The following is a 17,152-nucleotide window of genomic DNA, read 5'->3' on the forward strand; positions in this document are numbered from 1 at the left end:
GGAGGAGGAGGAAGAGAAGGAGGAGGAGGAGGAGGAGGAGGAGGAGAGAACATTAGAAGGGAGAGAGAGGTTAAAGAAAGAAAAAGGTGAGAGAGGGAGAAGAGAAGGGGAACAAAAAGAAATAGCAAAACCAAGAAGGCAGTTAGACCTAAGACTTCTCTACCCCGGCACTAGCTCCTAAACTTTAACTTTAGAGACTAGAAAGGGGAAAGGCACATGTGTACAGGTAGCCCTCGGGCCAGAACTCCAGGACCTAGAACTACAGCTCAGGTGCAGACACAACCTCAGAAAAGCACAGCACACAGATGGCAGGAAAAGCTGGAAAGGAAGCCAGCCCTTCCCCAGAGGCGTGAGTGATGAATATGCAAATGATGGGCAAGCTGTGCCGGACTGTCAATGTGTGAATGCTAATGAAGCTTCTGCATGGATGACTTTGATCTCTGAGCTTTGGCTTCTCTAACTAAAATGCAGAAGAAAATCATAATAAATTGATCAGCGATAATACTGATGACATGAAACTGTCAATAAGGATTACTTGTGGGCTAGGCATAGCAGACTCAAATGGACACAATAATGTGGAGTGATTATAAGAAATGCTCATAACATAGAAGGGCTTTTGAGCAATTTACTATGAAAACGTTAATATATAATTCAAAGACTCCTCGGAATACTTTCTCATAGAAATGCTGTTGAAGGCACATTCACGGAAGGATATAAAGTCAACATAAAGATTTTGACTTAGAATCAACAGATAGATCCATCACGTATATGAGCTTTCAAAAGGAAAGCCGTGCTTTGGGAAGATGAATCTAGACGCTGCGACGGACAACAGACAAAACATACTGAAAACTTTAGAAGCCTTCAGAAGTCACGCAGCACTAACACAGAAAATGTGAAGGAAAAACAGTAGACTTCAGGATCGGGTGACTGCAGGCAAAGAAAGAATGAAAGCTGATTCTGTTTTTAGCCTAGATGATTAAGGATGATGATTTGCTATAAAGGACACAAGAGGAGGAACTATACTTTTTTTCTGGTATGGACTGGGACACACTAAACATGGTGTGTGTGTGTGTGTGTGTGTGTGTGTGCGCGCGCACGCTTTTATGTGTGTGTATGTGTGTGTAACACAGCTGTCATTTTGAATCTCAGTGGAAAGATCAAGAATCAGATAAAAAGACTCAAGAGTCACAGTGACGGGTGATAATTGAAGCTGTGGGTGTAGATGAGGCTGTCAAGTCAGAACATAGAAAGAAATGAGAAGGCTTCTAGGACTCAGGAATTCCCCTGCTCTATAAATGCCCAGCAGAAACACAGAGAGCTGTTCACCAAAAGACATGCAATAAATGTGTGCAGTACCACTATCTGTAAACTATCAGTGGTAGAAGAAATAAAACAAATGTGCTTTTAAATGACAATGGATGCTGTGCAGCAACAAGAATGAAAACTCTGTGACATGGAGGAGTCTCATAAGCACACTGTTAACAGAAGAACCCAGCTAACAGGAGTAGGTACTGTATGCTTCTACAGTGTTACAAGTCATAGCAGGGAACACTGTGAGGAGGGAGGTAGAGACTAACAGGGAGCTCCCAGGGACCATGAGGGCTGGGTAAGGTGCTGCTTCTTGACCTAGGTGTTGTTTGGCTAAGCATCTTCACTTTGTGAAAAGTAACTCTCCTGGTCAAGAATTTTGCCCAGAATGTTAAAAGAGATCTGTAAATAGTTTCCAGTGGCCACTAAAACAAGTCACCGAACACTTGATGCTTCAAAAGAACAGATATTTATTCTCTGTTTTGAAGGCCATAAATCCAAAGTTAAGGAGTAAGCAGGGCCATGATACCCCCCAGAAGATCTAAGAGATTCACATGGGCTTCAGCATTCTCTAGCTAGGGATGTGTAGGCATGTGGGATCAAACTGCCCACTGACTCACTTATACGGACACTTGGGATGTCATTTAGGGTCCATGCAAATATCCAGGATTATCCCATCTCCAGATCTTAAGCTGGGTCACATCTACAAACACCTTCTGTCTAAAAAGGTAGCAATCAAGGAGCCTGTGTTCCTTGCAGGTTGACACAGGTTGGAGGGTGGGAGTGGGGGCATTTTTCAACCTTTATGATCTTTGATTGCAAAGAAGCCATATGATTAAAACAAAGACTTATGATGAAGAAATGAGTACAGTAGAGTTAAAGGTGCTAAATAAGGTGAAAAAAGTGGAGGCAATGAAGACAATCCTCCAAAGACCTACAAGAAAGGAAGGGGATTACCATTAAATGATGTCTTTGGTAGGGATTATATTTAGTAAGAAAACCAACAGATCAGACAATATTTTAATGGTATAGGTATTTATTGAGTTTTACAATAGTGTAGTAGAAGTATTCAGATTTTACAGGGGTGGACTACCTAATGTAGACAGATGAGATGGAGGGGTTGGAACCTACCTGTAAAAGTCAACCTTAAAATAAGAGAGGGATATTTTAAGAGTGGTTTGAAAGGAAGAGCTTGAATGGAAGATCAGGAAATAATCAGATTAAAGCACCTGCAAGCAGGCACAGGGGCCTGGGATTTGATCCCCAGGCCTGCCGTGCTAGCCCCAATCCCAGGGCATGCTGAGATGGAAATTAGACTGGATGTGGTGGTGCACACCTGTAATCTCAGCTCTTGAGACACTGTAAACAGGCAGATCACTATGAGTCCAATCTAGTAGTGAGACCCTGAACACCCTGTAGACCCTTCCCTAACACACACACACACACACACACACACACACACACACACAAACAAAGAAAGAATGAGATGGGAGGAAAACACTGAGATCCTTCACTTTAGCTGATGACTACTTTCAGACAGAGAGCTGAGTGGCTGGTGATTATTGAGCAGAAAGTCCTTGCAGGCTGAGCAAGCCTGTGTCCTGTGGGCCTCACTGAAGCATCGCTGGAGGTCGCACTGCCTCATTTAGATACACAGTGACCTCCGTTCATCTTGTTTTCCACTAAAAGGAATTAATGTTAGTGCTTCTGTCACTTAGGAGGGTAACAATGCTATCAGCAACAGATGTACGATGTGAACCCAGCACCTAGCTAGACTCCAAATCCCATCTTTTTTCCTCAACACTGATCTGCCCACAATTAAGTTGTGAAAAAGAACATACAATGAAAAGTGAGAAAACACAAATTCATTCAAGTCTATGCTGTGTAATGGCTGTAGGAAAAAAGCCTTAACCAGACATTAAAATCTTAATCTTACAAGTCAGATTCTTGGTCATAGGTCAACAGAACTTTGACCTGAATCCTTCCCTTCTATCAAAGGTGAATTGCAAACACACGACATTTTTGATGGTGGTTTAAGTTAGGTATAAAACAGCCCTATAAATGCTGTACCCAAGTTCTGTCTTCAAGATAATCCTTCATAGCAGCTCACAAGGAAGGTAAGTAAGTCACAACTTAGTGCAGAAAAAATACTTTACAAAGTGATATTTCCCCAGTCACAGGCCTAACAGTCTCCTGTAATAATTATACTTATTAAAAACACACATCAGATTATGTTATAGTCTAAGTTAAAACTGAGTATAGTTTATGTCTTAAGAATGTAGTCTTTAATGTTATGGTGACAACAATAGATAATCAATGACCTAAAGTAGAAAAATGCATGTCAAAATTAAAAGTTTTTTAGGAGACAGAATCATGCTGTACTTTATAAAAGTAGAAAGCTTTGTACAGTGGCAGTAATGTAGCCAAAGAGGTTTATCCAAGGCGTGATTATTGCTAATTGAAAACTTTCCCACATACCCCACCATGATGACTCGAAATATAAAAATAGAAATAAGATATGAGGTTGACTTGATGGTTAAAATAAGGATCTAGTGTCCCAGATTTTCTGATCAAGAAGGTTATGGGGCCAAAGAGGAAATCGATCGATGACGTGGAGTGTGCCTAAGGAGAGTCACATGAGGAGAAGACACTCTCTCAGGCTTTCACAGAGAGCACATTGGCCAAGCAATGGCCGTGACTCATCCACATGGCTGCACTGACAAAGGTTCTACAATCTGAGGTACAGGATCTCAGGATAAATCCTGAGGGCATTTCACTGACCTTCTCAAACCAAAAAGCTACAACTCTTGTTGCATAGGTCCTGCTTTACCTTGGTCTTAACCATCCAGTAGAAAAGTATGAAGATGAAATATAGGAAGTAAAGCCATGTTGTTAAGTTGAGCTGTGGGGGACTCACGTCAATAATTTCTGACATTGCCAATTAAACAGAAGACCCAATGCTATTATGGGCTTCTGTACTCTTTTAGAATATTTTGCTGAGTTTACATACCTATAATATTCAACAACGGAACTTAAAAAAAAATTGGGGTATAACTATGAATGTCCATTTTGTATCTGTGTATTCAAAGTGGTTGGGATAGATATATAGTTGCATTCTCTTAATGAATAGAATGATTTTTTCTAATGGTGTTTGTAAGTAGGATCACAAGTCTGCATCTTGTACAGCAATTAACCACTAAGAAGAATATATGCAGTGTATTATTTGTTGAAACTGTACTTTCGATTTGATTTGAAACTGTCTCATTGCTATATGTTTATCAATAAAACTTTGAAAAGAAAAAAAATAAAATAAAATAAGGATCTATATCACCAATGCAAAGCTGTTTTTCTTCTTGACATTATTATATTTCCTGAAGTAGGCTGGGTTTGAGTCCATATGCATAAATTTAGGTTTTTCTGAACTCATTTTATGTAATAAGTTTCAATCCTTAAGTAATCAATCGTTTTCATTAGATACTAAAAGAGCTATTCATCAACCTTTCAACAGGCTTTTTAATAGTTCGTTATAATTTCTATTGTGATTGAAGTGCTTATTATTTGGTTTTTGGTCTCACATATTTAATTTGAACTAAATTATCCAAGTTTCTGCCTTTGTTTATGCTTTAGCAAAGTTCCCAAGCACACAGAGGAGTCCTCAGTAACTCTCAAAAGCCAGCACAAAAAATGAAAAATATTTAAAGAATATGAATAAACAATTACATAGTTTCACACAGAAATTTAGAAATCTAAGCATATACAGCATTATCTCCATATCCTGTAGGGACTTAGTGTTTAACATATCAATACTTAATGGAAAATATCTGTTCCATATTATGCCTAAGATGTTTGATATTCAGACGGATAGTGAAGTTAAACCCAATTGCATAAGACATAGGGTAATAATAAGCTTCTCTTCTGGAGGGTTGACAACCTAAATTTGCAAACCAAAAATTAGAGAAATAGAAGGGCTGCAAGGACAGCCAACATTTTGACCATAGCCTTTCAAGGTCAGTAAAGACTCAGGACATAGGAGAACCTATATTATAACATCATGTAACTCAGTTGTGTCCCAAATTTTCTGATCAAGGAGACTATGGGGGCCACGGAGCAACGTGATCAATGACATAGAGTGTGCCTAAGGAGAGTCACCTGGAGAGAAAACATTCTCTCAGGCTTTCACAGAGAGCAAATTGGTCAAGCAATGGCCGTGACACATTCACATGGCTGACACTGACAAAGGATCTGCAAACTATGGTACAGGGTTACAGGATAAATCCTGAGGGTACTTGACTGACCTTATCAGATACAGAAGTTACATTTCTTGTTATGCAGGACTTGCTTTATCTTGGTCTTAACCATCCAGCAGAAAAATAAAAATACAAGGTATATAAAGTAAAGCCATATTAATATGCTGAGCTGTGAAAGTCTCAAGTCAACAACCTCTGTGGATAATCCACTACTATTGTGGACTGCTGGACTGTGTTGGATTGTTTTGCTGAATTCATGCACATATAGTATTTAGATGCCAATGGAATACCCATTTCTGGCAGGACTAGACAAAAAAAGGGAATACAAAGGAAGGACCATTTTGTATCTGTATATACAGATAGTATATACAGATAGTTAGGATAGACATACAGCTACGCTCACTTAATTCAATGAGAAGAAAGATTTGTACTAATAGCCAATTACCAAACTAATTTTGTTTGGACAGGATATTCTGTCTGCATCTTGTACTACGGATAACCACTAAGAAGATAACAATGTACACTGTATTAATTATTGAAACTGTCCTATTAATCAGTTTTGAAACTCTCTCATTGATATTTGTTTTTCAATAAAATTTTTTTAAAAGCCAGCACAGGTATCTTCCTTGCAAACCAAAACCAAATTCTTGCCTTACCTAATGGACATTGCTTCAGTTGCATAAGGATATGGGAGTTGATCTGTGATAATTTGGGGAGAAACCCTGGCTTTTCTTCACTGTAGACTCTGAGTGACACTTTCTCCTGCAGCTGCACTGCACATAGAAACAGCACAAAGTGGCCTTGGAGAAGTTTCAATTATCAGTGTTTGCAGTAAAAATGTACTGTCATGGATTCATCCATGTTTGAGGTTGTTCTTATTAAAAGAGATTTTCCTTGCTCTAGCTAGGGAAATTCCTCTCATTCTGATTTAGGTATATTATGGCTACACAAATATTAATACAGTCGTAATTAAGGCAGTATAACAAAGTGATACAATCAGCAAAATTCAGACTAGAAAATTCTACAGCAAAAAAGATGACCTATTTTCCTTAACAAAAACATGGTGGGTGTGGGATGGAGGCAGAAATTATTATTTTTTTTAAACTGGGCCATTTTAATGTTTTTGCAATTTAATAAATAGTTTTCTTGATGAATGTAGTCATGAGAGCTATTCAGCAGTATTCAAGTTGTGGTTTTCCTGATTGGCCTGTAGTCTTCAATAAGTGTAAGAAGTTACTGTATGAAACATCTGTCAAACTAGAAAGACTGCCTTGATGCACCCATCATTGTCAGGATTGTTGGTTACCTGGGCATATTTACCCCAGATAACCTTGCCTCCTTGTGTCACAAGGCCCAACTCGCCCACATTCACCTCAATCACTGTTCCTTTGGTAATCACACCCAAAGTTGTATACAGTGGTGACGAAGGATTCTTTTTCACACCAAGTACTGGCAGGCAAAAGGCGGCTTTCAGTCCAGGATGTGTTAGATGGACCTTCTTAAAGTATAAGCCCATTGGCCTAATGAATCTTTCCTATTTAGGTGGTTTTCTTGTAAAGCCATCTCCAACAAAGCAGACATTAGTAACCGTCCTCTTCCATGCCTTCTTTTTTCTCTATTCAGTTTGAATAACTTTTAATACTTCTGTTTCCCCTTGGGCATGAACTTTAGGCAGAGGAACTTCCCATTTCCCACCTTTTCTTTTCGGTTGTTTAATCACGTTAGAAAGTGCTTTTGCACAAGACTGTCCTTCTCTGTCCAGCAGGTGGGCAGGTTCTGCTCCTTGTGGAGTCTTTTCATCATTCTTTTGTTTGGTGTTTCTCTTTTCATTTATCTTGATAGTCTCCTTCATTTGTATTTTCCCACATGGCACTATTTGTGGCAGAGTTCAGCCTTCAGGCCAATCACTTATTTTTGCCTTCTTTGAACATTCATGAGCCTCTCGACTTTCCTTCTTTCTCTTTTCCTTGTGGTAAGCCAAGCAGTATCCATAGCATTTACGGTGTAACTCAATATATTCATTCTGTGGCATGATGACAGCTACAGAGCCACTGCAGGCAGCCTCAGGTATGCAAAGAGAAGTCCTAACTTTGGGGTGTCCCAGACGCACAAGCTGCCTCCACATAGCCGGAAACAGGAAAGTGGAGGCAGAAATTAGAAATTAAAAGAAATTTAAAGAAGAGAGTCAACTATAATGTACACCCCTTATTTCCATTCTATTTAAACAATTTTTTTCCTTCTTCTCAACACCAATCTGCCCACAATGAAGCTGTGAAAAAGAACATACAATGAAAAGTGAGAAAATACAAACTCATTCAAGTCTGTGCTGTGAATGGCCATAGGAAAAAAGCCTTAACCAGACATTAAAATCTCAGTCTTACAAATAAGATTCTTGGCCACAGGTCAGCAGAACTTTGACCTGAATCCTTCCCTCCTACCAAAGGTGAATTGCAAACACACGACATTTTTGATGGTGGTTTAAGTTAGGTATAAAACAGCCCTATAAATGCTGTACCCAAGTTCTGTCTTCAAGATAATCCCTCATAGCAACTCACAAGGAACGTAAATAAGTCAAAACTTAGTGCAGAGAAAATACTTTAAAAGAGGTACTTTCTCAGTCACAGGCCTTCAAGTTCATCATGGTCTTTGTTAGAGGATTAAATTTCTTTAAATGGACAGGATATCTGATGATATTAAAAATAATTTCAACTGTGACAAGCTACTGAGGTAGGAGTCCTTATCATTTAGAGAATAAAGATATAGTGTGGTAATTTAACTTTGTTTTAAAAAAGTGCTAAGGTCCGACTTGATAAATATATACTCTTTATCAAAAATAATATATTTCTCATGCAACAGAGATTGAATTGCAACCAATAAGCACTACTGATTCTGCTGTAGGATAGACTGGAGGTGCTAAAACAAATGAAATCCAGGCACACACTACTGGTTTGGCAGAGATAGTAGTTGCTCACTCTCATGAATGGGCCAGTTCGGAGGATGCCTCCCCTTGAATGTATCGCTGTCATCCTTTGTACTCACACACCAGTCAGACCTCAGAAACCACTCACCAGTTAGCTAGAGGGTGCTACAGGAGTCTTAAAGTATCATCACACAGAAACCTTCTTCTCAAGTCGTGATTCAAGGAGAGATGCGCTAAAAGAAACCCTGTGCCTTCCATGTCTTCCTGCGCTCACACTCCCTTTCCACGCCTACTCAATAACTGGCAACACTGAGACACAATGCGCACCACTCTTTGTTCAAGTTTACACATCTTGTAACAGAATGTGAAATCCTGTTGACATAGAGATGTGTAAATAAAACTCTGCCCATAATTATTTCACTCCTAGCTTATGTGTTGACATTCCATTTGAGTTCAACAACTCACTTTGAGGGATTTGAAGCCTTCCTTCTTGATGAAGCATTAGAGGGGATGGATAGGAATTTAAACTATTCACTGTTAAATCTCTTTTTTATTGCCAACAAGCTTAGGTAGCTGGCCTTCACGCACTACAATGAAATAGGCTGGTACTCTCCTTTTTCTTTCTTCTAGTCAAAATAAAATTACTCTCAAGGAGTTCATTTACTCTGTAGAAAACTCAGTGTTATTTTTAATTTGACAGATTAACATGATTATAAGAATGTCACACTGGAAAGAAAAAAAATTGCTGTACATACAGCTAAAAGACCAGTCACACAGAGAGAAAGTGAGGGAGAAAAGAGCTGTCAGGGGCCTCCTGCAGAGCAACTGGGATGAGCCTGCTGGACAGACAGGAGGGCAGGAGGAGATGCCAGGGAAATCCAGGGTCTTGGAGCATTTCAAGGGCTCTGGTCACACTGTGGGGGCCACCTGGGTCTCCTCTGTAGCAATCCCACCAGTACAGACCTGGAAATACTCCACTCTGCTCACTTGTTTATTTGAGCAAACATTTATTTTTCTGTTCTGTGCAAAACACTGCAGAGGGAGTCATAGACATGTGTGCCAGCCCTTTGACGTGCTTATAATCTTCAAACGAGACAGCTGGCCTGGGAGCTGCCGAACTCCAAGATCCGCTGAAATCCGAGTGTGTGTTCCAGGGACGCACAGCACACAGAGATTAATTCTGAGGGTGCTATCAGGAAGGAGCTGCAAGGCTAACAGGCTCAAGGTGAGCGGTGAGACATAGTTTCAGTACACAGAGACTGGGAAGGAGGGGCGCTTCTAGCTACTCTAGCATTGCATAACACAGAACACGGAAGTTTCTTCCTACCAGAAAAATCGCTCTGCCTCCCAAGAATGGCCACAGACACCACGACCCACAGGCTGAGGAGAAGCTTATCTCCTTACCCCGGCTCTTCCTGGAGGGAGTATAACAAAACTGTACAATTGCTTTTGGGGAGCTTTTCAGGAGAAACTTTTTTCTTATTAGGAAGAACCATGTTGCCCTTCCACATTCTAATGTACAGCATCAAGTGCATCTTCTTTCTTTGTGTGTTGCTCGGATGCCCACGGTGCCTACCTTCCTTACTCCTTGCCTAAGGGAGCTGCGGCCCTTTCCCTCTCAAAGCTCCCTCTCCTTGTGTCCTGCAGCTGCTGCAGCCCCCTTCTCTGTGCTCAGAAGAGCCAGGCAGAGTAACGACAACAACAAAACCTTAGAGAGGGGCACTGCATGGTGAGGGGACAGCGTTCACACACATTGCTGAAATAGAGCAAGTAAGAAAAACATCCATGAAGAGTTAGAGGCATGGAGCAGCAAAATGCAGACGCACCACCAGCATTCACCAAATTAGCTCATAGGTAGCTCCTGAACTGTCAGCATTTGTATCCATCTAACAGCCATCAGAAACAGAAAGAGCTAACAAACCAAAATGACTGAGTGTCAGGAAGCTGCTGTGTATGCCCATACTGGCTGCAGTCTGCTGTCAGAATGAGAGTAATGGGCAGTCACCTCAGCTCCGACACACAGGAGGCAGCTCTATCACCAGCTCAGCCCATGTTCATTAAATCCCTATTAATGTCAGGCTCCCAGGATACAAAACCAGCCCAAATACAAGGACGCATGCACACATGTGTATTCCCCCCACTCAGACAGCTGATGACCTACTAAGGAAAGCGATCACTTAATCACACATAAGCAAATGCAAACTGTCACGTGCTGATGCGGAGACACCAGGAATCCTGAACTGTGAAACAGAGAACTGATCAGTCGGTGAGACTCCCCTGAAAGGGCAATGGAATCTCAAGAAGCGGCACAAGCGCAGGGCAATGGAAGTCAATGTGTTGAGTGGGCAGGCAGGCAGTGCTGCATGCCACTATGAGTGCCCCTGCTGTACCCTGCTAGGAGGGCAGCAGCTAGCTGAGTCAGGCTGTTCAGGTCCGCACTTGTGCTGTGTAGGCAGCATGACCAGGAGCCCCGGCCCTGAACCTCCTGAGCCCATTTCTCCATCTGTCAAACAAGAGTAACAACAGTCCCTGCCCCTGAAAAAGCTTGGCAACAACAAGCCCACCATGATGATCAGCCATCACTGGACAGTGAGCCAGCAGCCAGGAGGCTCCTTCATGCTGCAGTGCCACCCCTCCAAAACTGTAAGCGGCAGGTTATGGATAGGTTTCGGTACTTTTTCTTCTTGGAGAAGCAGAACCTATGAAACCAGAAATATGAGTTCCGTTCTTCTCAGCAAACCCTTTGGGATCTTCACAAAATCTACAGTTAGAGCACCTTCAAGAGAGGTCTTAGAGGGGGACACAGCCAACTCTGCATTCACTACTGTGAGGTTGGAAAGGCAACTGATTACAAGTCCCGCAGAAGTACAGGGATGGCCAGCTGAATACTTATCTGATTCCTTTCAAATAAGTCTCCACGCCTATACATTACATCTACCGGCATGTCTGTCATTTCTTCTGTATTTCCCTTTCACGCTAGGGTTCCACACTGGCCCTGAGCGATGGGGCAGTGCCCATGCCACCAGCAGCATTGTCACTGGGCAGTGGCAACAGGGGACTGTAGCTGCCAAAAACTCAGCAAGAAGCCGGCAGCTGCTGTCATCCTAATACACTTGGCCCTAGTGCTTTGACAAGATGACTTTCAGACATGAGCTGCTTTTTCCAAATCTTGCAGGCCAACGCAATGAAAGACAGTTTATAAATGGTGCATTCAGAATCAGACAGCTTTTGAACTCTAGCGCTTACTTCTCCAGGTAAAATGCATTTCACTGGGCTGTGATTTTTCACCTTAGTCTTGGACATTTTCCCTATGCATAGGGGTGCATGGAGTAGGGGAGTTTTTTTTGTCCGCCTCTCGCACCTTTAATCTTGGTTCCCCTTTACTGGAATATACATCGTCAAGCGCTTATCTTTGCCACTTGGGTTTCTGTTATTTACTTACTATTTCTTACTGAAAATATCCACACCAGGGTCAAACTTCTTCTAGACATCCACCAGCCAGAGCTTGTTTTATAATACAGGCCATGTGTCCCTGGAGTCCTGGACTAACAGGTAGACATGCTCTTTGGGAACTGGTTTAAATCAGCTGGCCAGTCAAAGAGACCATATTCTCCCCAGCGATTTCTATCCCAATATGATTTATTTTACAAGATTAAGATAACTAAAAAAACAAAAAAATCTGAAATTCCATCATCCATAATCCCAACATTAACCAGACAACATTTTGACCAGAATTCCAAAAGTTTTACATTAACTTATTTTTAGAGAAAGTGTTGTACAAATCATTTTCTTAAAACTCTTCCACATATTCCCTTTGTGCCTATCCCTGTAAACAAACCAGATTTCTAAAAGGGAGACTGAGTACTGAATAACAAAGGAGCAATTTTCTGCCATCTACTTGGATTCTATTACTTTGCAAGAAAAAAAAAAACTCTGCTTTTTTTGCTTTTCTTGAAAATGACAGTTACATTTAAATGGTGTAAATTTTTCACTTCCAGACCACTATTTACCTCCTCACATTGACTCTCGGTAAGCTCATCACACCTCATTAGAATGTACACACTTAGGGCCAAAGGGCCGCGGAGATGGCTCAGTGGAATAAGTGCTTCCCTGGCAAGCGCAAGAGCCTGAGTTCAATCCCCGGTTCTGCCAAAAAAAAAAAAAAAAAAAGAATGTACACACTTACTTTTCTATCACGAAGGCTGTCTTGGCTATTAGCACAGACTACCACCATGACCCTCACAACGTGAGCCTCAACTAAAGTCTGAAATCCTGATGCTACATACATACAGGTGAGTGAAAAACAATGCAATGGTTGACAGCCCTTAAAAATATAGTACATCAACTCCTCATTATCATAAAAGTATATGTAATACGTGACATTCTTAATTATCACATGGAGACACCAAGCCTTTTGATGTACTTCTTGCTAAGTATCTTCCTATACAGTTATCACATAGACACACTCACGTAGTTACAGGAGCAAAATTATACTTATTCTATAAGTAATGTGCCAGTTACAATCCCTTCTAATTGTTAGCTTATACTGGAGAAGCTAGAATAATACATACATGGTATGCTAGATGCTAAAAGTCTACCTTAAACACCTACAAAAAACTTAGAGCTAAAATTTGAACTTAGCAGGGAGAAACTATCTTTCCTACTAAGATCAGGAAAAGGCAAGGTTGCCTCCTCTCACCATTCCTTTTCAATATCATGCTCAAGTCTTCACTAATGCAGAAAGAGAGGGACACATAGATGATCTGAACTTATGATAGGCCTGCAATCCCAATCAACCCAAGACAGGCCAAAAAAATTTTAAGTAAAAAGTGAATTTAATATGCTTATCATAGCTTAGCTGAGCATAAATGCACTCAGAACACTCATGCCAGCCTAGATTACCATGAGTCCCAGGCCATTCTGGGCTACACAGTGAGTTCAAGGGCAGCCTAAGCTATATACTGAGATTCTGTGTCAAAAAACCAAAACTGTAATGCATCTTAACATACCTGATCTGAAACTGAAAGAGAAAACCGAAATGGTTGTACACTTTTGCACCACTGTAAGACTAAAAATTTATGTATGAATGTAGGATGGCTTGAATAATTGTACTGCTGATTTCTGCTGTTCTACAGAGGGGAACAGTTTATGCTTCAAATTTTTTTCTTGTCCTTTTAAATTTTATATATGTATATTTTTAACCTGTTGTGTATGTTTATATCTGTTAATCTTGGGACCAGGGAGATGGCTCAGTAGAAATAACACTCGTCTGGCAAGCGCAAGGATCTGAGTTCAATCCCCGGTTCCGCAAAAAAAAAAAAAAAGCTTCATTGACAGAAACACACACATAAGGTCAACCTAGCATTGAGATCTGTTGAATGGATAATATATATCTGTTAAGCTGATATAACAGATTTGAAGACAACTAATTTGAAGACAACTTCACAACTAATTTGAAGACAACATTATGAAATACAGCAACCACAGTTGAATTCCCATTGTTTTGTTTGGTGAAGTTCTGTATTGTTTCTATTTTTTTTATTTTTGCCATTTTGTATTCTATTTAGATAATTTAAAAAAACCATAAAGTCTAAGCAACAGAAGTTGGGGACCTTCTGTGGAAAGTATAATACCTTTTCAAAAGGAAAAAAATAAAATGTCCTTATTTACAGATGTATCAACTATATAAAAAATCTAAAAGAAGCAACAGAAAAACTCCTGGAACTAAGTGATCATAATAAAGTTTCAGAATATAAAATACATTTTATACATATACAAAATTAGTTGCTTTCTTATATGCGTGCAATGAACAAATGGAACTTAAAATTAAAAACAAAATACTATTTATATTAGCATCCCTCAAAATGAACTTTTTAAATATACAAGTCTAACAAAATATATACAAGTTCTATATGAAAGAAACTACAAAATTCTGATGAAGGGCCAGTAAGATAGCTCAGTGGACTAAAGCACCTGCTTAGGAAGGCTCAGAGACCAGGGTTCGATCCCTGGGTGTGGTGCTAGCCCTGCCCCTGGGGGCGCCCTGAACAAGCCTCTTTTTTTTTTTTTTTTTTTTTTTTTTGGTAGAACTGGGGATTGAACTCAGGCCCTTGCACTTGCCAGGGAAGTGCCTATTCCACTGAGCCATCTCCCCAGCCCCTCCCAGGGCACCCTGAGATGTTGATTGAGACTGGGTGTGGTGGCACATGCCTGTAATCACAGCATTTGAGAGGCTAAAAGCAGAAGGATCACTACAAGTCCAATCTGTGTAGTGAGACCCTGTAGATGCTGTACTAAATACATTAAAAAAAAAATTCTGCTGAAAAACAAGGAACTAAATAATTGAAGATATTCCATGCTCATGGATAGAAAGACTTAAGATGGTCAGGATGTCCATTCTTCCCAAATTGATTGATATGATCAGCGCAACCCCAATATTTCTACATGGAAATCCCAGCAGGTTTTTTTGCGGGGGATACCAAGAAACTGATTCCACAGTTCACATGGACAGACAAAAGATACAGAATAACCAACACAATATTGAAGGAGATGAATAAAGTCGGAGGACTGACATGACCTAACTCCATGACTTACCTGAAAACTAAGTCAACCCAGTGTGACATTAGGGAAAGAATATGCAAAGTTTTGAAAGGAATAGAATAGCAAACCCAGAAATACACACAAATATAGTCAACTGCTCTTTGATAGAGGTGCAAAGGCAATGCAATGGAGTAATGATAGTCTTTTGAATAAGTGGTGCTGCAGCTAGACCTCCACATACATAAGATAGAATGTAGACACAGACGTACACCCTTCACAAAAATTAAGTCAAAACAGACCATAGAACAGCCGGAGAGATGGATCAGTAGAATAAGTGCTTGCCTGGCAAGTACAAGGTCCTGAGTTCAATCCCTGGTACTGAAAAAAAAAAAGAAAGAAAGAAAGAAAAAGAGACCATAGATTTAAATGCAAAGTGCAAAAATACAAATTCCTAGAATATAACACAGGAGACAGTCTAGATGACTGTGGATATATCAATTACGTTTTAGACATAATACTAAAGGGATACTGCATAAAATAAGTAAGCTGGATTCATTACAATTACTCTTCATTCTATATGATACACTATTAGAAGAATGAAAAAAGAAGCTATAGACTGAGAGAATAAATTTGCAAAATACAAAGGCAGTTATTTACAAAGTTACAAAGAATGCATAAAACACAAAAACAAACAACCCGGTTAAAAAATGGGGCACTGAGACACCTCAGGAAAGAAGATCTACAGATGGCAAGCAAGTATATGAAAAGATGCTCACTAACATCTATCATTAGGGAATTACAAGTTGAAATAACAAGATATCACTCTACACATTCATCAGAATGAACAAAATCTGGAACCCTGACAACATGAAATGCTGGTGAGGATAGGGGACGATGGGAACTCTCATTCATTTCTGGTGGGAATACAAAATGGCATAGCAGTTTCTTACAAAAGTGAACATGCTATTATAATTGCATCCCTTAGTATTTACCCAAGTGAGCTGAAAACTTACGTTGAAAAATGAAACACCTACACATAAGTGTCCATAGGCTTCATACACAGATGTCCAAACTTGGAAGCAACCAAGATATCTTTCAGTGAGTAAGGATATATTAATAAACCATGGTACAGATAAACAACAGACTATCATGTAGAGAAAAAATGAGTAATCAAGCCATGAGAAGACATGGAGGAAACTTAAAAGCACACTACTAAGTGAAAGAACCCACTCTGAAAAAGCTGTATACTGTATGATCTAACTGCATGATCTAACTTTTCAATTCTAGAAAAAGTAAACTATGGAAATATTAAATGGATCAGAGGTTTTTAAGGGCTAGTAGGGTATATTAGTCACCTTTATTGTGGCTGGGACAAAATATTCAACATCCCAGTTTATAGAAGCAGTGGTTTGATTTCCTCATAGTTTTTTTTTTAAATGTATAAAACTTTTATTTATTAAACAGATTTCCCATCACATACATAGAGATATTTTCTCAGTTACAGTTATTGTATTTTCTGTTAGAGTTTTGTTGTCTCCCCTTTTTGCTTTGCATGCATTTGTCAAATCCATTATTGAATACTCCTAATTTATCTTCTGCTTTATTTATTGGGTCAGTCCTTTTTTCTTATTCATAGCTTCAGTGAATTATACTTGGATTATAACAATAGCCTTTTTAATATCTTCCTACCCTTCCATTTCTTTCTTCTTTCCCATCCTAGAATAATTAACTTCAAATCTTAGTCTCAAACTAGCAGGTTTATCAGAATGTCAGAGGAATTGTAGGATCTCAGCATTGTAAGGGTTTTTAATAGTCATTTAGATCATACATCTGTCTTTTTTTATTTGAATTGCTTCTGCATTTTTGCTGAGTAACTTCTGTCAAGTTCCTAAGGCTAAAGTTGAATTTCTCCAGTGGCAAGAAAGTTACTCTCTCCTAAAGTTGCATTCTGCCTGGGTGGGGGCAGGAAGTGTTTGTTTCTGTTCTTTGTTTCGTGTGTTGGAGAGTGAAGCCTGCACATGCTAGGCCAGTGCTTATCGCTGAGTTACACTGCCACGATTTCCTCATAGTTTGGGGGGTTTCAGTTCACAGTCATCTGGTTCCAATGCAGAAATGGAATAGCAAAGGAAACCTGCCC

At 39.8% G+C, this 17,152-nt stretch overlaps 1 protein-coding gene and 2 pseudogenes across 1 annotated transcript in view; 1 reads left to right on the top strand and 2 right to left on the bottom strand.

The window, feature by feature from the left end:
* Map3k5 (mitogen-activated protein kinase kinase kinase 5) overlaps positions 1-17,152 on the bottom strand; it is a 243,822-nt gene that overhangs the window by 170,317 nt on the left and 56,353 nt on the right. The gene's annotated exons all lie outside the window — the stretch shown is intronic.
* On the top strand, positions 3,706-3,859 carry LOC111816001 (annotated as a pseudogene).
* On the bottom strand, positions 6,808-7,587 carry LOC105741813 (annotated as a pseudogene).

Source organism: Octodon degus, unplaced genomic scaffold (assembly GCF_000260255.1).
Source record: "Octodon degus isolate 3935 unplaced genomic scaffold, OctDeg1.0 scaffold00024, whole genome shotgun sequence".
NCBI lineage: Eukaryota > Metazoa > Chordata > Mammalia > Rodentia > Octodontidae > Octodon > Octodon degus.